Source organism: Bos indicus, chromosome 7 (assembly GCF_029378745.1).
Source record: "Bos indicus isolate NIAB-ARS_2022 breed Sahiwal x Tharparkar chromosome 7, NIAB-ARS_B.indTharparkar_mat_pri_1.0, whole genome shotgun sequence".
In the NCBI taxonomy this organism is placed as follows: domain Eukaryota; kingdom Metazoa; phylum Chordata; class Mammalia; order Artiodactyla; family Bovidae; genus Bos; species Bos indicus.
Window position 1 is genome coordinate 90,760,617 of NC_091766.1, and position 23,816 is coordinate 90,784,432.

General features: G+C 39.2%; 1 long non-coding RNA gene across 2 annotated transcripts in view; it reads left to right on the top strand.

Annotated features, from left to right (window-relative positions):
* Window positions 1–649: 649 nt before the first annotated feature.
* Window positions 650–23,816, top strand: part of LOC139184229 (uncharacterized) — a 309,385-nt gene continuing 286,218 nt past the window's right edge. For both annotated transcript variants that reach the window (XR_011567805.1, XR_011567804.1), the window contains exon 1: window positions 650–3,010. This is a non-coding gene — a long non-coding RNA (uncharacterized lncRNA). The remainder of the gene's footprint in view (window positions 3,011–23,816) is intronic.

Consider the following 23,816-nt stretch of genomic DNA (forward strand, 5'->3'; position numbering starts at 1 on the left):
GTCCTGTGACTATTGCTATCCACATTTATGAAAACAGTATATCTTCAGAATGATATGGTGTTGGGGAGATATTCTTTTGACTCTACAGTCTCGGTGAGTTTAACAGAAGATAGCTCAGCACCTTTTATGAATGTCGTTTGACTCAAAGATACCTAGCTTGGCTAAAATTCACACAATTTTATTGTCTAAATTATGTGATGAAGATTTTTTAAAGAGGAAGAAGGCTTTATTTTTTCCCTTCCCTGTTGTAGTCCTTGCTTTAATATGCAGATTTTATTTCAGATAAAATATTTAGGATTTGGGGCTTCTGGCTTCATTTTTAATATTTCAGAATGTTAATATTGTTTTATGATCGCTTCCTTTATTCTGACGGTCTTGTATTTCATCCCGGCTCTGACACATGAGTGCTTTCTGCCTCCTTTCCTCTGCTTGTGATTCTTTCTCTGTTCTTCCTCTCTGGCTCCTGGCAAAGAAGTCCATCTCAAGAAATCTTCTCTGCTGCATTCATGGTGTATGAATGCTTCCTTTTTCTATTTTATTTACTTTTCTGAATTTACTTCCTTATGTAGTCTTATCCTTTTCAGCTGCCTTTTTTTTTTTTTTTTAGCAACTTTCATTAACCTTAGGTAACAATAAAGAATGTGAAAATAATAGTTTATTTCCCGCATTTTACCTTTCTCATCATTTTTGTGACTATATGACAGCTAAGTAACTGGTTGAGAAACCAATTTAGAAGACCAGTGTCTCCTTTTCATAACATCCAATCTAACACTTCCTTGGACTGATATTCATTCCCAGGGAAAAAAGACTGGATAGCTGGATTCATATGGAATTAGCCTTTGTTTCTTTCCATTTCCCACAGTTGCTCAGGGTTTTCACTGTTTCTAGCCAATTTCATCCCACCATTTTCTGCTGCCTTTAGGAGATTTCTTACAGTTCTGAATGTTTGGGATTACACAGGGCATGGGAACAGGGCTTATGTTTCTCAATGCCCGCTATTAAACCGTTTTTTTTTTTTTTTTTGCTATCGTGCAAACATAGGTTGAAACCAACACATCTGAGATCTAGGTAGAGGTCTCAAAATTTCTCTTTCTGTGGAGCCTGATTTCTGCCACGTGAGGATACACTGTTCTTCTTAGTCCTGCAGACCTCATCTCACCTGCATCAGCTTTTCTTGGATGTGGCCAGTGCTGGCTTGTTAGGGGGCCTGCTGCCTGATTATCTGATCAGCCAGCCCGAAACTTTCATCCTTCTATATTAGGAGGAGATAGCTTTTGAATGTTTCATCAATAATTGAATAACCAATATACAGGGTATATGGGGCACAGGGGGCTTCCCAGATGGCTCTAGTTGTAAAGAACCTGCCTACCAATGCAGGAGACCTAAGAGACGTGGGTTCAATCCCTGGGTCAGAAAGATCCCCTGGAGGAGGGCGTGGCAACCCACTCCAGTATTCTTGCCTGGAGAATCCCATGGATGGAGGAGCCTGGTGGGCTTGGTCCATAGGGTCGCAAAGAGTTGGATATGACTGAAGCAACTTGGCTTGTGCTCTCACACACATAGGTCACAAGAAAAACCAATAATCAAATACCAGTTATCAAATAGTTCCTATGGAGTGCAGCTAGGAAACAGAGAATATGACCCATAGTACACAAAAGAGAAATGATTGAGAAGTCACTAATTTAAGCCCAGGGTTAAGTTTGCTTTAAATATCTTGGAGCAAAACAGACCAGTTGTAACTTTTGTTTGAATGAATCTATCTGGTAGGAACATATGTTGATATGCAGGGGAATCTAGGTCATTGCTATCCAGAGTGTGGTCCGTGGACCACGCTGCTGCTAAGTTGCTTCAGTCGTGTGCGACTCTGTGCGACCCCATAGACGGCAGCCCACCAGGCTTCCCGGCAAGTGTTCTTCCAGGCAAGAACACTGGAGTGGGTTGCCATTTCCTTCGCCAATGCATGAAAGTGAAAAGTGAAAGTGAAGTCGCTCAGTCGTGTCCGACTCTAGCGACCTCATGGACTGCAGCCTACCAGTCTCCTCTGTCCATGGGATTTTCTAGGCAAAAGTATTGGAGTGGAGTGTGGTCCACGGACCATCTGCCATCAACCAGGACCTTTCAGAATTATGGACTCTCTTCTGAGTCAGAAGTTGCGGTTTAGCAAGAGCTCCAGGTGATGTGCATGAACATTATAGTGTGACAAATACTGACTCAGGTCCTGATTAGAATGAAGACAGCTTTGTCTTTCTCCAATTCCACCTTGAGATTCCCTGTAAAACAGCTCCAGTGGTTCAAGTATGACTTGAACTTTGTTCTGTGTAAGTCTTTGTCCCCAAATAAAGCGATTTTACACAAAGTCCCCTTCCCCCCACTACATGTGTATTCATTTTCTTTCTTTTTTATAAAGATAATTTGATTTACTGATTTAATTTTGGCCATACCGGGTCTTCATGGCTGTGTGGGCTTTTCCCTAGTTGCAGGAGCGGGGGCGACTCCGGCTGTGGTGCCCGCATCTCTCCCTGCAGTGGCCTCTCTCGTCTGCGGCTCTCCGGCCCTAGAGCACAGGCTCAAGAGTTGTGGAGCTAGGTTGCTCCAAGGTACGTGGGATCATCCTGGATCGGGGATCAAATCCATGTCTCCTGCGTTGGCAGGTGGATTCTTTGCTGAGCCCCCGAGGAAGGCCTGTATTAATTTTCAGTTGTCTCCCTTGGCCCTTTCAGCTGTGAAATGACTTTCTTTTCTCCTCTTTCTCTCAGGTCTCACCTGGTTTCCCCCTCCCCCTCCTCCCGATTCCAGCTGGTAACAGTTTATGAAGCACGTTGTAGTGTTAATACCGTGTTAAGGTGGTTTCAGCTGCTGGCTCTTGGCGACGTCAGCGTCAGGACTGTTTCACCGTGAACCGTTGCCGGGTAGGGTGAACCTGGGGCCCTGCTGAACGTCTCCCTTCTCACACTGCAGGAAGCCGCACCACTTTTGGCGTCTCTTCCCTGATGGCGGCGTTGCTGGCTGGGTAAGCAATTAGAAGTATTCTGCTTCTGGTCAAATAGGACAGTTTCAAGACTTAGAATTATTTAGTGGGCTTGACATGACATCACTGGGATCCCCTGCTATTTTAAACTTCAGGACAGTTAGGCATTGGAGTTAATGATGGAATGAATATTATAATCTTTATTTTTAACATGTGACATGTAACATTTTAGAATTTATAGCACAGAAAAAAGAAAATACTTAAAAAAAATTTTTTTTTTCATACCAGCATGTTGTTTAGGATCGTCTTCAACTTCATTAGGGTGTTTCAGTTTGGCAGTTGATGTTTTAGATTTTAGCAGTAATATTTTGTAAACATTAAGTTTTTTTCCAACGTACCATCATATATTGAAAGCATTTTCTTCCTTATTTTTTCTTCAAGAAACATACATTCTCCAGATCTCCAACTGTGAGAAGAAAGAGGGATTAAAAACACTTTGGTGGCTCAAATCTAATTGAAGCCAGTTTCGCCCACAATGCGGCATACCTAGTCTTTTTTTTTCCCTCCACAAAAGAGTATGTAGTGTGTAACATGTTAGTCTTTTTTCACACTTATTTTGGTTAATTTAAACATGCAATTTGGTCAATTTTTACTCTTGCTTGCAAGGTTAACTATGGGCCACCACTGCTTATTTCTTTAATATTGACTTAACTCTGACTGCTGTTGGCATTTTTTAAGGTCTATTTCTTTTAATACTACATAATTTAAGGGGAAAAATCAAGACTAATTAGTTGTTAATGAGAAACGCACATAATGAGAAACAAATGTAACATTAATGTCATGTACAATGTATGTCTGTGTGGTTTAAAAGGTAGGAACACAACCATTATTCAAAATTAGGGAATAAAATCATCATCATAATCACTAACAGATGTGTTGTAACTTGTGTCGCAAGTCAAGATTTCTTTGTCAGGACAATGTGTTGCCGCATTTGATAACATGCGTTTGATAGGGTTTGTGAAGGGTTTATGTATTTTTTCCCCACCAAAATGTTTTAAAATGCAGCTGCCTGGCATTGTGAGAAGATTAGAAAAGACAAGCAAATTCTTTCTCTTCCTCACAACTTTATTGTCCTCTCCTCAGCACAGAGATGCTCCCTGACGTGCTGTTGTCAGGTTGGGTTGTGGCAGCCCCGTCACTTTGCCAGGCCTCTGTACACTCATGGTTTGAGCATCCTGTGTGTCCCAACTCCAAGTTTACAAATCACCCACTTATTTCGACAGACTATTATGTTCCGTGCAATGGCTGGAATGTAGCGATGAGAGGACCTCATGTATCCCCGGTGTACCTGACGCTGCCCAGCTGGTCCCCATAATTCTCAGCCTCACGTCCCAGAACTTGCACAGCTGAGCATTCTCTCGGGTTCCAGAAACAGCCTTGCCACTTCAGAGAATTCTCGTTGTTGTTCAGTTGCTAAGTGGTATCTGACTCTGCAACCCCATGGACCCCAGGAAGCATGCTAGGCTTCCCTGTCCTTCACTGTCTCTTGGAGTTTGCTCAAATTTATGTCCATGGAGTCGGTGATGCCATCCAACCATCTCATCCTCTGTCATCCCCTTCTCCCCTGGCCCTCAATCTTTCCCAACATCAGGGTCTTTTCCAATGACTCAGCTCTTTGCATCAGGTGGCCAAAGTATTGGAGCTTCAGCATCAGCCCTTCCAATGAATACTCCGGACTGATTTCCTTTAAGATTGACTGGTTGATCGTACAGTCCAAGGGACTCTCAAGAGTCTTCTTCAGCATTGAAGTTTGAAAGCATCAATTCTTTGGCTCTTAGCCTTCTTTATGGTCTAGATGGAGGGAATTCTGAAATATTTTCCTACCCAAATTACAAACCAGAAGGACTATGGTCCTTTGGCTGGTGGTGGTGAAGATGTGAGGATGAGTGTGTGTAGGGCAAAGAAGGCAAGACAGATGGTAAAAGCCATCTAGAAATATCAGCAGGTGTGAAGTTTCAATTCTCAAGCTTTTGAATGGTGTAAACCTAAGTAGGTAAAAGTAAAACAGCAGTTTTCATAGTTCTGCTCATTGATCCATCCAACAGATTTTTATTGTGCCCTCTATGTGTTGGAGCAAAAGTTACAGCAATGAATAAAACACAGAAAGTTTCTGGTCTCATTAGACTTATGGTCTGCTGCTGCTGCTGCTAAGTCACGTCAGTCGTGTCCAACTCTGTGCGACCCCATAGATGGCAGCCCATCGGGCTCCCCCGTCCCTGGGATTCTCCAGGCAAGAGCACTGGAGTGGGTTGCCATTTCCTTCTCCAGTGTATGAAAGTGAAAAGTGAAAGTGGTCGCTCAGTTGTGTCTAACTCTTAGCGACCCCATGGACTGCAGCCCTCCAGGCTCCTCCGTCCATGGGATTTTCCAGGCAAGAGTCCTGGAGTGGGGTGCCACTGCCTTCTCCAAGACTTATGGTCTAGTGAAGAATAGCTAATAATATTGAAGCTTACTGATTTGTAAGCACTCTTCTAATAATATGTGATACCTCATTTAATCCTTATAGCAATCCTCATATTGTTCTAATTGAAAAAGTAATAAGACTAAAATGTGACATCACTGATACTAAAAATTAGAATAACACAATAACACATCTTTACAGAGATACCTACTTGTTAGAAAAATAGTTTTGATTATTGCAAACAAACATTCAAGCTACTGGAAGAATTATGTAAATATCAGTAAAAGTTAAGAAAACATATATATTATATAAAGAGTTTCCAAAACCATAAAATTAACTCTGACAAGACACAGTTAAAGGGAAAAGCAAGCACTGGAGTATGTGTAGGAGGGTGTTTCACATTTATGTTGGAACCAGTTACTAACTGGCTTCTGATAACAGACCCGTAATTTTCCCCCAAAGTATGATAAGTACATAGACCACTTGCCTCAGAGCCACCTGGAATGTTTGCTGAAATTGCCAATTGGCGAAATTTCTTAGACATAGTGTATATGAGTAGCTGGAGGCACAGCTCAGGAGTCTATTTTCCTCGAAATCCCTGTATGATTCTTATATACATTAAAGTTTGAGAAGCACTGATGCAGAAGGTCATTTTCACAGTCTAGTATCTCAGATGGTCTCTATTTGAAATTCTCAAAGAGTTATGCAGTGAGCTGGTGAACATCTGCCTGAAATTCTAATACAGGCACTAATAGTGCGTAATAACCTACAGTTTCCATTAATGTGGAACAAGGGTGTCTGTTCTCTGGCACTATGAAACCTACAGTATTGTTTTGCTTTCTATGTGTGTTATGAACCAGTGGCATACATCTCAGTTTTTGTCTGACTTTATTTCAGATGTCTGTTATTTCGTTTATCATACTCAATGTTTTTAGTTTTTTGTTTGTTTGTTTCCTGTGATTTTATTATATACCCAATCTTCTCTCCAAACCAATTTCTTTAGTTATTTTGAAAATAATTATTTTTGTAAGGGTAAGGACAACTGATTACTAACCAATCTGTAATCAGGATCATTAAATTATTAAATACATATATGTATGTTTGTCTTTTTATTGGTCAGGGTAAGAGAGGCTGGATTATGATAACAATTAATTTCAAAAATCTCAGTGGCTTGCCACACATGACATTTGTTTCTCAGTTTTGCCACAAGTCTAACATGAGCATGTGGGGCTCTGCTTGTCACTGTCACAGAGGAATGTGGGCTCAAGAAAGCTCTGCTTTGCTGCTGCGCTGAGACATGTGCCTCTTGTAGGAGGTTTGAGGGTTGAAGGGTCCCATGTGGACTTGTAAATGCTTTGGTCTAGAAGGGACATGTACCATTTTCTCTCATAGACCGTGGGGCATAACTGGTTGCCTGGCTTCACCTAATATAACAAGGGGCGGAAAAGTTGGGACAGAGTTTGTAACTTCCATGGGCAGTAATAGTCTTGCTATATTTTTGCTACCTTTAAAATTCCAGTTCAGTTCCATGCCACTTACCATGAACAAAGCAGATGTGGGTTACTGTATTACATTTAACTAGGAAGGAGACAGAAAGAAGACACCTTTGCTATAAGACATTGTTACTTGTATCTTTCCATCTGTGAAAACAAGTTTTATTAAACCCCTGTGTATTTCTTACACAAATAGAAATAATGTGTAATATACAAAAGGAGAAAAATCATGATACAAAAGAGAAACAGGACACTTGATAAAATAAAACCCATGCAATAGTTTTTAATTCAAAAAAAAATTTTTTTTTAAACAGAACAATGCTAACACAAAAGCATACTGGTCAGGCGCTACAAGAAACTGCATAGAAATTTTTTTTGGCTTAAAATTTTTAATAAGTAAGTTATATGAAAATGCATGTTGCTCCAGCAGAAGTTACAGCAGTGAATAAAACAAACGAAGTGCTTTACATTAAATTTACATTAAAGAGCATAATAATGGTTGACATGTATTCAGGATCACTATTAGTTCTCTTGTTACTCCTTTACAAACATTATCTCTTTTAATCCTTAATAACAATCTTATGAGGTGGTTGGAGTTGACGAGGGAATAGTAAGATAAATTTTGAGGAGATTGGTGCCCTCTCTTTAATTTTGTTTTGCTTTTTAATTCTTGTGTATCATCAGTAGACTTAGAAATATTAGGTTGGACTATCTGGAATGATTATTTTTATAGGCCAAAATGATCAAATATTGTCAGTTTCATGCATTTTAACCTAACAATCAAAATTTCTGAACATAACTATCAGAACAAAATATTCATCATTATAATCCACTATTATTATATTAGGGCTTCCCAGATGGCTCAATGGTAAAGAATCCACCTGCCAATGCAGGAGACACAGGAGACCCACGTTTGATCCTTGAGATGGGAAGACCCCCTGGAGGAGGGCATGGCAACTCACTCTGGTTTCTTGTCTGGAGAATCCCATGGACAGAGGAGCCTGGAGGGCTACAGTCCATGGGGTTGCAGAGTCAGGCACAACTGAGCATGCATTATCATGTTAGCATTTATTGAATAGTTCAATATTTTTATCATTTTTTAATCACGTTTGGTGTGCTAACATTTTGCATGTATTTTCCACTTAATTCTAGATTAGCTTCCTATGGTTTCTGCAAGCAAATTGCCACAAATTTAAAAAGCCCACAAATTTATTATCTTTAAATTCTGGAAGTCAGAGGTCTAAATAGGTTTCACTGGGTTCAGATTAAATTATTGGTAGGATTATGTTCCTTCTGGAGATTCAGGGGAGAATCTGTTCCCGTGCCTTTTTCAAACTCCAGAGTCTGTCTGCATTCCCTGACTCGTGGCTTCAGCCTCCATCTTTAAAAGCCAGTGACCACACCACCTGACCTCTGGTGTCAGGGTCACAGCTCTTTCCCTGACTCCAAAGGACACTGTAATTACACTGGATTCACCATGCTAATATAAAATAATCTCCCCATCTCAAGGTCCTTAATTTAATTGCATCTGCAGAGTCCCTTTGTCACATAAGGTAACAAAGTCCCACGTTGCTGGGATAAGAATGGGACTACTTCAGGAGTCATTATCCATGCCCACCACATGTGGCATTATAAAGCACATTTTTGCAGCTTTTGTAGAACTACTTTTTGAGTGCACTGATGTAACTGAACATTCTTAGCATAAATATTTACAGAAAAAATTCCTCAATGTTAGTAAGATATAAGTAATAAATCACCTTTCCTGTTATTTCTACGACTGCTGGGAAACTCGGCCTAAATTATACTCGGTCACTGAACAACTTCTTTTCTCCTTTTCTGTGAATTCATGTTTATTTTTCTTTATGAAACATATATATGCATGTTTCAAATTATTTAAGAAACATGACCAGGTTGTATATTTTCAGTAAGTAATACCAAAATCATCTCTAAGCTACCAAATACAGCTTCTTGGTGAGTGGTTTCAGGATAATGATTTCTAAACCTGATGAATTTAGGAAGGGAAAGGTCTTACAATTCTCTTTTGTAATAATAATATTGTTTTATTCCTCAAAGGCATCCATGGACAGAAACTCGTATTGGCAACGTGACTGTACTTCTTCAGGGGGTTGATGGTAGGGTCATGTCTACAATTCCACTTGTCATTCCTGTGACTTGCTCTGCCTGATGCTGAGATAGGAGGTGTCTAAGTGAATAATTCTGGACAGATAGAACTTAATGAGGGATCTGAATTGCCCAGTGGCCTGAGGTCCTGGGGTCATCTTCCAGGATTGTGGGTATGCACATGGTCAGAGATTTTGAGCAGAACTTTCCAGTCTGGCATGCCATCACATAAACTAGAGTGTGTCTTTAACCCTGAAGTACTAGTCAATGGAAATCTTATCAGTTCTCAGACAGAATGCCTGCCACACAGTAAATGCTTCATAACTATTGTTGAATTACCAAGAACAAATTTTGAATAGTGCACACCTTTGGAAGTGTGTTTTCTAGTACTAAAAGCAAGATTCAGAGTCTGGTTGTTTGTAGAACTGGTGGCGTCATGATGCCTTGGGATATTTCTTTGTAAAGCTAACATAGTGTGAGGGCTTTTGATGGTGAAATGAGTGACTGAAATGGGAAATAGGAGCGTTATCGTTCATAGAGTCATGGTGAGAAGAGGCCAAGTTGATGAGGACAGCAGAGATAGCAGGGTGAAACCTGTTTCTCTGACTGGTTTAAGGAACTGGCTCCCAGCCCCCGGGAGAGAAGCTGAAGGAAGAGCCATGGTACCTTGGGCAGAAGCAAGGCTGATGGGCCCCCGGGAAAGAAGTGTGCCACACACCTCTGAGGACAGAGTTATCCTGTCCTTCGCTGAGCTGTTGTTGTTCAGTTGCTCAGTCGTGTCCGACTCTTTGCGACCCCATGGACAGCACCAGGCCAGGCTTCCCTGTCCATCACCATCTCCCTGAGTTTGCTCAAACTCATGTCCACTGAGCCAGTGAGGCCATCCAACGATCTCATCCTCTGTCACCCCCTTCTCTGGGTTGATCTGTGGATCCCATGTTCGCCTGGGTGCCGTGAGGGTCTTGGCTGCCATGTGTGTGAGAACCCTGCTCATTTCACAGATGGCATGGCCGGCTAACACGGTACCTCAGAAACAGATCAGCTTGTTTCCGGGCACCTGTGTGTTACCTCTGGTGATTCTCAGACATTACTGGGGAGGATTTTGAGTGGGTCTTTGTATTCAAGGGCACACTGACTCCCTACACTTGAGTTTGTCTTTGGGAGGAAGCTGTTGGTGTCTCTTTCCCCTTAAGCTGTTAGAGAAGTTTTAAAGGAGAAACTGGGTTTTCATGCCCTATTTCCCTTTCTCTTGGGAAGGAGCCTGGTTGCAGGCAGTACAGATCCTGCTGGTCAGTTAGAAGGGCCTGTCTCCCATAGACAAGCCTGTGGTTTTCCTCCACTACTCGTGACTTGGTGGGGGTGTGTATAGTGCAGGGTTAACATTAAAAAGTCCCACACACCCGCAGCCATGGGTCACGTTCTCCCATCATATTTCTACTGCTAGTAAAGATGATATTTTGGACTCCCATCTTCAGTTCAGTTCAGTTCAGTCGCTCAGTCATGTCCGACTCTTTGCGATGCCATGAATCACAGCACGCCAGGCTTCCCTGTCCATCACCAACTCCCAGAGTTCACTCAGACTCATGTCATCAAGTCAGTGATGCCATCCAGCCATCTCATCCTCTGTCGTCCCCTTCTCCTCTTGCCCCTAATCCCTCCCAGCATCAGAGTCCTCTCCAATGAGTCAACTCTTCGCATGAGGTGGCCAAAGTACTGGAGTTTCAGCTTTAGCATCATTCCTTCCGAAGAAATCCCAGGGCTGATCTCCTTCAGAATGGACTGGTTGGATCTCCTTGTAGTCCAAGGGACTCTCAAGAGTCTTCTCCAACACCACAGTTCAAAAACATCAATTCTTCGGTGCTCAGCCTTCTTCACAGTCCAACTCTCACATCCATACATGACCACAGGAAAAACCATAGCCTTGACTAGATGAACCTTTGCTGGCAAAGTAGTGTCTCTGCTTTTGAATATGCTATCTAGGTTGGTCATAACTTTCCTTCCAAGGAGTAAGCGTCATTTAATTTCAAGGCTGCGGTCACCATCTTACTCTGGCTTTATTTCGCAAATGTTTCAGGACACAGGTAGAAACTGTAACAACCAAGAGTGCGAGATACATAATTCACATGCACAAATCCATTGCCTTCCTATACACCAGTGTTTCTTTCTTTTTTTTTTTTATACACCAGTGTTTCTTAACTGAGGGCAATCTCAGCCTCTCCCCGTGTGAGAGGCAGTGTCTGAGGACAGTCTGGCTTGTCATGACTGGGGAAGGTAGTGCTGCTGGCATCTAGTGGGTGGTGGTCAGAGATCTGCAAATATCTTACAATGCGCTGGAAAGCTCCCACAGCAAAGAATTACTGGGCCCAAGATATGAATAGTGCAGTGTCAAGTTTGAGAGACCCTTATAGACACAAGTAGCAACTTGCTAGGAGATATAATGAAAAAATTCCATTTAGCAGAAATTCCATATCTGCTAAAAATTTAAAATTTTCATCTAGAGAAATCTCTGGCAACAACAACAAAATGGAAGAATCGTTAGGGACAAACCTAACAATAAATGTGCCAGATCAAAACTATATCCTTTTCTTCTACCAGTAAACAAAAATAAACTTAAAATGGATTGTATTTCAGAGTAAAAAGACTTATATAGGGTCCTACTAAAATCTGGATTTAGGGAATGATTTCCCAAGTATGATTTCAAGTAAAGATGAATTAAAGAAAAAATTTGAAAAGTTTGACTATATAAACATTTATTTTTTGTTTCAAAAATAATACCACAAGCAAAATCAAAAGTCTAAAATTCCTAAAACATGAAGAACCTTTCAAAATTGAGAGAAGAAAGACAAAAATCCCATAGAAAAATAGGCAAAAATGCATTGAGACAACTTATAAAAAATTTGCAGCAGGTGCATGCTTATGATGTCAAGTTTATTTCATAACACCTTAGTACTTTCAAGTTAAATTTCTCTTCTCATATATACTCTTCCGGATACGCTCTGTCTTTTGTTCCCTATTTTAATTTGTATAATCCCTATGTACTCCATAAACTAGAAACCTTGAGATCTTTTTTTTTTAATTTTTTTCACTCATTGTCCACATAAATCTAGGATTCTAAGTATTCTTGAACTTGTATCTTTTATTTCTGTGGCCACTGGTATTGCAATAGTTTAGGTTGTCATATGCCTGAGTTAATGATGAGTTTTTAACATTGAAAGCAATTATCTAAACTCATAATATGAATAATTCATATTATTCATTCATATTCTAAATTCATAATATTATCTAATTTACAGTCTGTGCTATATTAAATGTAATTATATGTAATATTTTTCCTTTAAAAATTTATGAAATATTATCTTATTGCTACCAGATAGAAAAATCTAAGCATGTAAAAGAAAAGTGAATGATTTCCTTATGAATTTATGTTTTCACTTTGCTGAAATCAACCACATGAATAGCAGAGTACATGACATTCTCCACCTGTCTTCATGTACATAAAAAGGTATCAAATATGTGTAAACGTAAACAGGTTTTTAAATAAGAAAATACTACTGTACATATTAGAAATTAAAAGACACTTGTTCCTTGGAAGAAAAGCTATGACAAACCTAGACAGTGTATTAAAAAGCAGAGACATTACTTTGCCGACAAAGGTCTGTCTAGTCAGAGCCATGGTTTTTCCAGTAGTCGTATATGGATGTGAGAGTTGGACCATGACGTAGGCTGAGCACTGAAGAATTGATGCTTTTGAACTGTGGTGTTGGAGAAGACTCTTGAGATTCCCTTGGACTGCAAGGAGATCCAACCAGTCCATCCTAAAGGAAATCAGTCTTGAATATTCATTGGAAGGACTGATGCTGAAGCTGAAACTCCAGTACTTTGGCCACCTGATGTGAAGAGTCAACACATTAGACAAGACCCTGATGCTGAGTAAAATTGGAGGCAGGAGAAGGGGACGACAGAGGGTGAGATGGTTGGATGGCATCACCAACTCAATGGACTCATGGTTTTGAGCAAACTCCGGGAGATGGTGAAGGACAGCAAGGCCTGGCATCCTGCAGTCAATGGTGTTGCAAAGAGACACAACTGAGTGACTGAACAAAACCCACAACTGTACATGTTATTCTACTTTTTTTTTTTACTTGAATTAACGTAATTAAATTTTTTTTAATAGAGCAGTATGTTCAGTCACAAACTCCCAATCTAGCCCTCCCCCTCTTCCTCCCTTATAAACATAAATTCTTTATCTAAGAGATTTTGCTTTTTTAAATAGGCCTCCAGATTAATAGAAAACATTTTTTATTGCCTGGTGTTGTATATTTCACAATGAACATACTATATTTTCATCATCTTCCTGTACATAATAATCAAATTTATTTCAGTTTTCCTTTGACACATAAAAATCTTTGTACGTATATCCCTATATTCTAATGCTTTTAATAATGTAAAAAATATTTCACATAGTGAGATTTCTGTTTTTAAGGACATTCAGCATCTTGGTTTTAACTTTAATTTCCCCGAATGTTAGTGAGATTGTACATCATTTCATTTATTTGTTTGCAGTTTGGATATGTGCTCCCTAAGCTTGCCCACTTTTACGTTCTCTCTCTGTCTTCTATCCATCTGTATGTGTACTATCCATTCTCCTGGGCTAGGAATGGACGAGTTGGCCAGTTCTCAGTCCTCTATGATTTATTGGGAAGAAGAATCTCTGTTCTGAGATTTCTAAGGTGCAAAGGAACAGTCCTTTCATTACAGAAACTGGGAACAGTTTTCTCATGATCTAGCTTTCTTCCAGGACAACTGAGCCTGGTGGCGTTGTGCTGTTGGCCCAAGGATTCCATGTATAAGGTTCTCCAGAGAAACTTTGTCTTGGTTTTGATGGGTCAGTGGGTTCTGTTGACTTTTGCTAGCTGTACCCTTTTAGAAAGCCAATAAATTTCAGTTTTCTGCCTTGGGCTTTAAAGAGAAGCTATTTTTGTGTGTAATTCCCACCCTGCTCCCGCCACCCGCTGCCACCCCTGCCTCCCCTGGGTCTCATCTGCCTCTGGGAGAAAAGCTCTGGTGATATCCTTGGAGATTCAAGTAGAACTTAGGACTGTAGGCACATCCCCTAGTCTCTGTCACCATGCTGGAGTGGTTGTTGACTTACTCCTGAGGGACCACGGAAGGCAGAGGTATTGCTGAGACCTCTCAGCTTCTCTGTGTTCAGGTTTTATTACTAAATTATAGATTTGCTCGACTAACCAGACATTTTTTGACTTGTGATTCTGAAATTATTTTCCCAAGGAAATGCTTCTCAGTTTGGGATTATCTAACCCTTAGGGTTATGTAGACAGCATTGTGTAGCAATTAAGAACCAGAAATTTTGGAAAGAAATACATTTCAGGTCCTAGTTATTTACTTGTTAACAGGGCTTCCATTTATTTAGTATAAGCATGGTGATTATTACATTGTAGGATCATTTTAAAAAGTAGCAATTAAGTGAAGAAAAAGTTAAAGTGCTTAGTGAAGTGTCTGACATGTAAAGACCTAATAAATAGAAACTAAGTAGGAATATTTATGATTGAATCTGTTGGTGTGTATGCATATCCTTGAGTTAATCTTTTGGTTCTGGTAAGTCTAACTACTGTGAATTCCCTCTACTGATCAGTCTCCACCTTTGCTGTTCTAGCAAACATCTCTCCGTGTCATTCCTTTATATGTTTCAAAAGTTTGCCAAGTAGTTTAGTCCTTTTTCATCTGTATTTAGTGGTCAGATTTCCTTCACTTTCAGAATTTTACTTAGAATGCATTCAAAATGAAAAGCACATTCCTGTGGGCTTTGTGAAAATCAGTATTTTACTTGTGTGCTGCTTTTGGGGGAATCTTAAGCATCATTTTTGAAACTATTTTTAATGTGTTAAAATTGGTTTAATATAAATAATGGCAGAGGCACACAACTTTCAGAATTGAATGCTAATAAATTTTTTTGCCTTCTTCAGTAAAGGTTTCAGGTGAAACTTAAGTTTAAAGTCAAGTCTTCGGCAGCCTCAGGCTCTGCAAAAAACAGCTCCAGCAACAAATCAAAGAATGATGTTTATGTTCTTCTTATAGAAAGATCATTACCAATTGATCTTTTCAGCAAAACCTACACACATGAATAGCTGTAGAATAATTGAAGTGGAATCAGTATGTTTTTTTTTGAAAGTGACCAACAATGTTATATGATGTAACTAACCCTTTGAAAGCCTTCTCTCTGGAACATGTGAACATGCTGAAATTTATTTTGATTACGTATTGTTAAAAATTCCTGTTGGGCTTTTTGTCTTGGAAATTCTGTTATTTTTCATTGTATTTCAGGAAATGTGCCTATAGTGGCCATCCATGATTCTCGTGTAAGGCAGTTGACCTTAGAGAGTTTAGAGAGAGGGAGTTGGGCATCCATTCATTCAGTGAGCACTGACTCACTGCTAGGACCTGTGCTCAGTTCCGAAGCTGCAGTGAAGGTAAACAAAAATGGACATGATCTTCTTGGAGTCCTAGCCTGGGGGAGAAGACAGATGTTGCATTTTAAGAGTAATTAATTACAGTTGTGAGAAAAGCCATGAAGGAAAAGTGTAGTTAAAACAAGCAGGGTGACAGAGTATTGTTGCCTTAACAGGCAGCTCTTACACTATAAATTTCACACCAACCCTTCCTGAGAGATGATATCTGGGAGTTTTAGATGTGACACTTGTAACTGGACAAGGGAACAGGAAGGAAGCTAGAACATGAGAAAACTGTTCCCACTTTCTTTAACGAAAGGACTGTCCCTTTGCACCTTAAAAATCTCAGAACAGAGATTCTTCTTCCAAATAAATCATAGAGGACTGAGAGTTGGCTTCATGGATATTTTCTGTAAAATGTTAAGAGAATGTTACCACTCAAGTTCCTTCTTTTCACTTGAGGCTCTCAAAGCAAATAGAAAAGGAGGCATAATTTGTGTGTCCTAAGTGACTAGGAAAAATCAGCATTTTCATGATTATTTGAAATAGTTTCACTTGAAAAAAGTCTTTAGGTGGTTAGCGAACTTGTTAAAAAAAAAAGTGATACAGAAAGTACTGTTTCTTTGGTATTTACTAGGGGAAATGGTCAATTTCATGAATACCCTTTTAATTATGTACCTTAATGCAATACAAAGCCTTTAAATTAGATTTTATAACATCTGCCTGTTAAGACAGTATTCAGTTAAATGGAAAAATACTTCAAAGTCATGTCAGGCATATGAGGGTGAACTATTTTATATGTATACAAACTTTTGATTCATGTAATATCCTCTCTAAATGTAGAGATGATTCACAAAGTAGAAAAGACTGACACAAAATACAGGAAAGGAGAAGAAAACTGCTTTCAGGTGCAGAGTAGTGAATGCATAATCCAACCGTTAAAAAGGATAAATTTATGACCAGCTGATCAGTTAACATTATTTGTGGCTTCCTGTGTTTAAATGGTACAGCTAATTCCATTCTCTTTCATGATCCACAAACATTCATTTGCTGATGAGAATTAAAGTGACACACTCAGTAAATGGGTCTAAAAACCAACTAAAAAAGTGGAAGTTGTGAATAGTGGCCTCTCAGTGTCAGTTCCAGACTTCACACAACACCAAGCTTGCTTCCCAGAAATCTAGTCCATTGGTATTCATTTGGTATTAGACATTAGTTATTTACTTATAAAATATGTTCTCATTACAAAGGTCTGTGAGTGCAGTTGCATTAATTATTCATCCTAAGATTCTCAAACATGTTGGAGGTTCCGAAAGGTAATTTCAACTACTGATGGGAAACGTTCCACATGAGAGCCCATCAGCAAGGTTTCAGGAAGTGGGTCATGGATTTGGAAGGTCACAACCAGTCAGGCACTTTTACCATCTCCCGTAAAGTTCTCTGCCATTTAGAAAGATAGAAGAGATAATTAGGAAATTAGATATACTTTTTTCCCCTGAAAAATCAATATATTAAAATCTGTTGAAATACATACATTTGTATCTTATTTACATCCTTTTCCTCCCCAACCACAGTCCCTTGAGTGACTAGAGAGTAAGAATTACAACATCATGAGGTTGTAGAAATGAGGTTTGTTTTACTGTATTTATGTTTTAATGGAGTAAGAGTGAACCACACATTGAAGACAGACTATATCAATGTAGAAATCTAGGCATGAAGATGGAAAAATTAGAAGATTGTTAATTCATTTTACAAACTGTTTTATTTTTTCAGTGTTTAATATTTTCCATGGTTTTTGTCTTAAATACTAAGCTCTCAATGCCTTAAAATGATTTATCTTTTAAAATTTAGTTTTAGTTACTCTAAAACATTCTAAAAATATTAGTCATTAATTTCACATATACACAAACATATTATACAAAGTATAACTATATATCATTGTTAAAAAAAACCAAGCTGTACGTACCTATAGTCAGAAAAATGTGGAAGTGTCCCTTCATCATTCCCCTACCTCCATTCTTCTTCTGAGAGAGAACACTGTCAATAATTTTATGAGCTTCTTTCCTATCCTTTCTCTTAATTTGCTAATAGGAGTATACACACATACACATATATTCATATATATCTCCTTGACTTGTAAAAATGGGATAAAGTACTTTAAAAATTAAATTTATTAGAAATATTAGGATAAATAGTCTCATATGAAGTAAAATGTCAGAGAAAGACATCGCTTATATGTGGAATCTAGAAAACAAAACAAAGAAATATATATAGATGTGTGTATATGTACATATTTATATATAACAGACTCACAGATAAAAAGAAGAAACTGGTAGTTACCAGTGAAGAGGGGAGAGGAGATAGGGGTATGGGACTAAGATATACAAACTTCTATGTATAAAATAAATAAGCAACAAGGATATATTGTATAGCACAGGAAAATATATCCATTGTTTGGAAATAACCTTAAATGGAGTATAATCTATAAAAATATTGAATCACTATGTTGTACACTTGAAGCTAATATAAATTAACTATACTTCAAATAAAAAAAAGATGAAGAGTTTAATGTTTTGAACACATACAAAAAATGAATAAAAATAAGTTTATATTTGATTCTTTTTCTTGGAAGTGATATATTTAGTATTTGTTAGAGTTTCACCGGAGAAGGCAATGGCACCCCACTCCAGCACTCTTGCCTGGCAAATCCCATGGACGGAGGAGCCTGGAAGGCTGCAGTCCATGGGGTCGAGAAGAGTCGGACACAACTGAGCAACTTCCCTTTCACTTTTCACTTTTCTGCATTGGAGAAGGAAATGGCAACCCACTCCAGTGTTCTTGCCTGGAGAATTCCAGGAACGGGGGAGCCTGGTGGGCTGCCGTCTATGGGGTCGCACAGAGTCAGACACGACTGAAGCGACTTAGCAGCAGCAGCAGCAGGGTTTCACCTAGAAAAAAAGTCTCTCATATGAAGCTCTGTCTATTTTTATAGTCATTATTAATGCATTCTGTTTTCTTTTGTGTTAATTACCTAGTGTAAACTTGTAGTGGTCTTTCATTAACAGTAATTCTTGTAATCTTTTGTTCCATGTAAATGCAAAGTGCTTGGAATATATTACTGTTTAAAATTGTTTTCTTTGTAATTTACAATGAAGGTATACTTGGATTTTCTGATTAGATAATTTGTGAAGGGATAGTCTAAAATAGAAGCAAGTATATAAACATGTAGTATTTGATTTTGCAAAGAGAGAAAAGATATGTAATAAGAAATCCCTAACTTCCTTGTGAGACATAGTGAACTGAAAATGAACCCTGGTATTTCAGGAGAGTTAGAGCCCTTTTGTTAAAGATACAAAGATGCTATTGTATATGTAAGGGGAAAATGAGGAGGGAGAGAGAAAAAGCAGTTTTTAAAACATTTAACATATATATATATATTTATTTATTTCCAGAGGATATTAAACTATTTTATCTTACTGTAAACTTTCTTTTCCTCTTAATTTCAAAAGGTATTTTTGCACATAGATAAAATAATTCAGACAGTATTGAATGGCACCGAATATAAAGTAAAATCCTCTGACCCTTATCCTATGCCTATTATCAATCCCACTCTAAGAGGTACCTTTTAAAATGTTCCTTTACCCCCTAAATCCCAACTCAAGAAGTGATTAAAAAGCTTATTGACACTGAATTTGATGAAACCATGAGACAGAGATCCTTTATGCTCTAATAATAGGGCTCTGTGGTATCAAGATAGCCTGAACCCTTAGCCATAGGTTAGAATTTTTCCATTGTTAAAAGCTTCTGGAGTTCTAACTATAATAGCTCTGGATGGGCCCATGGTAACAGGTGCAGACAACAGAGGGTTACTTGGATTTATCTATTCTTATGTTTCTGTGGCACATCTGTGACTAAGAAGTATGTGGGTGAAATGTTCATTCAATAAACATTTATTGAATATCTATTATATGAAGCCATACGTAGGCATGTTCTAGGTTATGGAGATGCAAATATGAACTAAACAAACCACCTGTCCTCGTAGAGCTTACATTTTAATAGAGCATTCTGTCAATAAACAAGGACAAATAAATTTATAACATGAGGTAGTAATAAATTCTTTCTATAAAAATATAATACACATAGTGTATATTTAGATAGAGTGTCAGGGGAGGCCTTTACGAGAAAGATAAATGTCAACAGAAATTAGAATGAAACTAGGAAGTGATACATGAGGAGGAGAAACATTCCAGTTGAAGGGAATGTCAAGTACACATTTCCATGGCAGCAGCATACTGCTTTGGGGGAATTGCACAAAGGTTAGTATCCTGGAGTGGAGTAAGTAAAGGGGAGAATACTAGTGTTTCATCTAAGAGACCAGAAATGTGACCAGGGGACAAACCAAGTGGGATTTAGAGGCCAAGGAAAGAACTGTTGATTTATTTGATATGATGAGAAATTGTTGGAGAATTCTGAGCAAGAGATTGGCAACGTTTATTTTTACATTTAAAGAAAACTGGTCTGGCTGCTGTGTGTCTTTCTATGTGCAATGTTGGAAATCTTGGTATAGAAAGCATTCCATAGAGGGTATATGCAGACTTTGAAAGTGGGGACAATATCAGATTCATGCCAGAGCTATTCTGTGTGAAGCCCTCCCTTGTAAGGTCTTTCAAGACAGGATGCTTTTCCCAGCTATTAAAACTGGTCAAGGAGCAGGAGGAGTGGAAGCTAAAGGCAGGCTGGGAGAGCAGCAAAAGCACTTCCCAGAAGCGGTCCTTATCCTAACATGTGCAGGGCCCGAGGTATGTATTTACCATGAAGGACTGCATGGCATTTCCAAATATTTAAAAGTTAATAATCATGCTAATTATGAAGAATAGCAAGGAGAGATAAGAGAGCCTTCCTAAGTGAACAATACAAAGAAACAGCGGGAAACAATAGAGTGGGAAAGACTAGAGATCTCTTCAGGAAAATTAGGGATACCAAGGGAATGTTTCATGCAAAGATGGGCACAGTACAGGAATAAATGGTATGGACCTAATAGAAGCAGAAGATATTAAGAAGAGGTGGCAAGAATACACAGAAGAACTGTACACAAAAGATCTTCATGACCCAGATAACCATGATGGTGTGGTCACTCACCTAGAGCCAGACATCCTGGAATGTGAAGTCAAGTGGGCCTTAGGAAGCATCACTACGAACAAGGCTAGTGGAAGTGATGGAATTCCAGCTGAGCTATTTCAAATCCTAAATGATGAGGCTGTGAAAGTGCTGCACTCAAAATGCCAGCAAATTTGGAAAACTCAGCAGTGGCCACAGGACTGGAAAAGGTCAGTTTTCATTCCAGTCCCAAAGAAAGGCAATACCAAAGAATGCTCAAACTACCGCACAATTGCACTCATCTCACACGCCAGTAAAGTAATGCTCAAAATTCTCCAAGCCAGGCTTCAGCAATAAGTGAACTGTGAACTTCCTGATGTTCAAGCTGGTTTTAGAAAAGGCAGAGGAACCAGAGATCAAATTGCCAACATCCGCTGGATCATGGAAAAAGCAAGAGAGTTCCAGAAAAACATCTATTTCTGCTTGAGTGACTATGCCAAAGCCTTTGACTGTGTGGATCACAATAAACTGTGGAAAATTCTGAAAGAGATGGGAATACCAGACCACCTGATCTGCCTCTTGAGAAATGTGTATGCAGGTCAGGAAGCAACAGTTAGAACTGGACATGGAACAACAGACTGGTTCCAAATAGGAAAAGCAGTACGTCAAGGCTGTATATGGTCACCCTGCTTATTTAACTTATATGCAGAGTACATCATGAGAAACCTGGACTGGAAGAAGCACAAGCTGGAATTAAGATTGCCGGGAGAAATATCAATAACCTCAGATATGCAGATGACACCACCCTTATGGCAGAAAGTGAAGAGGAACTCAAAAGCCTCTTGATGAAGGTGAAAGTGGAGAGTGAAAAAGTTGGCTTAAAGCTCAACATTCAGAAAACGAAGATCATGGCATCTGGTCCCATCACTTCATGGGAAATAGATGGGGAAACAGTGGAAACAGTGTCAGACTTTATTCTTCTGGTCTCCAAAATCACTGCAGATGGTGACTGCAGCCATGAAATTAAAAGACGCTTACTCCTTGGAAGGAAAGTTATGACCAACCTAGATAGCATATTGAAAAGCAGAGACATTACTTTGCCAACAAAGGTCCATCTAGTCAAGGCTATGGTTTTTCCTGTGGTCATGTATGGATGTGAGAGTTGGACTGTGAAGAAGGCTGAGCACCGAAGAATTGATGCTTTTGAACTGTGGTGTTGGAGAAGACTCTTGAGAGTCCCTTGGACTGCAAGGAGATCCAACCAGTCCATTCTGAAGGAGATCAGCCCTGGGATTTCTTTGGAAGGAATGATGCTAAAGCTGAAACTCGAGTACTTTGGCCACCTCGTGCGAAGAGTTGACTCGTTGGAAAAGACTCTGATGCTGGGATGGATTGGGGCAAGAGGAGAAGGGGACGACAGAGGATGAGATGGCTGGATGGCATCACTGACTCGATGGACATGAGTCTGAGTGAACTCCGGGAGTTGGTGATGGACAGGGAGGCCTGGTGTGCTGCGATTCATGGGGTTGCAAAGAGTCAGACATGATTGAACAACTGATCTGATCTGATCTGATCTGATGTCAAGGTTGTATATTGTCACCCTGCTTATTTAACTTATATACAGAGTACATCTTGTGAAATGCCAGGTGAATGAAGCACAAGCTGGAATCAAGATTCCCAGGAGAAATATCAATAACCTCATATATGTATATGATACCACCCTTATGGCAGAAAGAGAAGAGGAACTCACTAAAAGTGAAAGGGGAGAGTGAAAAAGCTGGCTTAAAACTCAACATTCAGAAAACTAAGATCATGGCATTCAGTCCAATCACTTTATGGCAAATAGATGGGCTAACAATGGAAACAGTGACAGACTTTATTTTCTTGGGCTCCAAAATCACTGCAGATCGTGACTGCAGCCTTGTAATTAAAAGGCACATGCTCCTTGAAGGAAAAGCTATGAGAAACAGACAGCATATTAAAAAGAAGAGACATTACTTTGCCAACTCAGGTCCATATAGTCAAAGCTATGGTTTTTCCAGTAGTCATTTATGGATGTGAGAGTTGGACCGTAAAGAATGTTGAGCGCCGAAGGATTGATGCTTTTGAATTGTGGTGTAGAGAAGACTCTTGAGAATCCCTTGGACAGCAAAGAGATCAAACCAGTCAATTCTAAAGGAGATCAGTCCTGAATTTTCACTGGAAGAACTGTTGCTGAAGCTCCAATACTTTGGCCACCTGGTACAAAGAGCTGACTTATTAGAAAAGACCCTGATGCTGGGAAAGGTTGAAGGTGGGAGGAGAAGGGAACGATAGAGGATGAGATGGTTGTATGGCATCACCGACTCAGTGGACATGAGTTTGAACAAGCTCTGGGAGATGGTGAAAGACAGGGAAACGTGGCATACTGCAGTCCAAGGGGTCACAGAAAGTTGGACACAACTGAGTGACTGAACAATAAATCAAGCTAAAGTGCATTTTGTTCTTATTCTTTAGTAAGTATACTTTCAAAATTCCCCTGGAGGAGGAAATGACAACCCACTTCACTATTACTGCCTGGAGAATTCCATGGGCAGAGGAGCCTGGTGGGCTACATCCATGGTGTTGCACAGAGTGGGACACGGCTGAGCACATCTGCATACCTTCAAAATTAGTTGGAAGACAAAATTTAAGATTCTATGACTTATTGGAGTTGTTATATTCAACTATAGAGATGGCTGGATGGCATCACTGACTCGATGGACGTGAGTCTGAGTGAACTCCGGGAGTTGGTGATGTACAGGGAGGCCTGGCATGCTGCGATTCATGGGGTCGCAAAGAGTCGGACACGACTGAGCAACTGATCTGATCTGATCTGATATTAAATAAGATTACTTCCTCATCAAAAGACATTATAGTCAAAAAATAAACTATAGAACATAAAAATGCACTTCAGACGTATTTAGCTGGCAAAATTAGTTTTCAGATATATGAAAAGAAAAAAGAAAAAGCACCTAAGAGGAAAATGGTCCAAATATGTGAATAGGTATTTCACAGGGGCAAAAAGAAATCATAAAATATAAAATGTTTTACAATATAATTAAGATCAAGAAATGGAAAGTAAAACTAGAATAAGATATGACCTTGATAGGAAAAAATTGAAATTGATTGGAAAAAATTAAAATCGAAGAGTGCAAGTTTTGAAGAGGATGTAGAGCTGTAAATACTTT